Below are 955 nucleotides of genomic sequence, written 5' to 3' on the forward strand. Positions count from 1 at the left end.
TACTTTTCTTTTCCTCTGACACCTAAAGGAATCTCTATACTGTGACATAGAGGATTCCACATTTTCTTGTTCCCTTCTCTTTCTTATGAGCAGGAGCAAGGACAAAAGCATTCTTGTTGAGGCTGATCCTGAACCTGAAAGGACCTTGAAGAGAAAGCTAAGAGAAGCCAAAGCACAACTCTCTGTAGAGGACCTAACAGAAATCTTCAAAGAAGAAGAACCTATGGCAGCCGAAAACAACAACAATGCCAACAATGCAAGGAAGGTGCTGGGTGACTTTACTGCACCTACTCCCGACTTTTATGGGAGAAGCATCTCTATCCCTGCCATTGGAGCAAACAACTTTGAGCTTAAGCCTCAATTAGTTTCTCTAATGCAACAGAATTGCAAGTTCCATGGACTTCCATTAGAAGATCCTCATCAGTTTTTAGCTGAATTCTTGCAAATCTGTGACACTGTCAAGACTAATGGGGTTGACCCTGAGGTCTACAGACTTATGCTATTCCCTTTTGCTGTAAGAGACAGAGCTAGGACATGGTTGGACTCACAACCTAAAGAAAGCCTGGACTCTTGGGAAAAGCTAGTCAATGCCTTCTTGGCAAAGTTCTTTCCACCTCAAAAATTGAGTAAGCTTAGAGTGGAAGTCCAAACCTTCAGACAGAAGGAAGGAGAATCCCTCTATGAAGCTTGGGAAAGATACAAACAATTAATCAAAAAGTGTCCTTCTGATATGCTTTCTGAATGGAGCATCATAGGTATTTTCTATGATGGTCTCTCTGAACTATCCAAAATGTCTTTGGATAGCTCTGCTGGAGGATCTCTTCATCTGAAGAAGACGCCTACAGAAGCTCAAGAGCTGATTGAAATGGTTGCAAATAACCAATTCATGTACACTTCTGAAAGAAATCCTGTGAACAATGGGACTAGTCAGAAGAAAGGAGTTCTTGAGATTGAC

General features: G+C 41.6%; 1 non-coding gene across 1 annotated transcript; it reads right to left on the reverse strand.

The window, feature by feature from the left end:
• Positions 1-628: 628 nt before the first annotated feature.
• Positions 629-736, reverse strand: LOC112793660 (small nucleolar RNA R71). Its single transcript, XR_003198362.1, has one exon. It is a non-coding gene; the product is annotated as a small nucleolar RNA R71 (small nucleolar RNA).
• Positions 737-955: the final 219 nt, after the last annotated feature.

The sequence above is a fragment of the Arachis hypogaea genome, chromosome 3, assembly GCF_003086295.3.
Source record: "Arachis hypogaea cultivar Tifrunner chromosome 3, arahy.Tifrunner.gnm2.J5K5, whole genome shotgun sequence".
Lineage (NCBI taxonomy): Eukaryota > Viridiplantae > Streptophyta > Magnoliopsida > Fabales > Fabaceae > Arachis > Arachis hypogaea.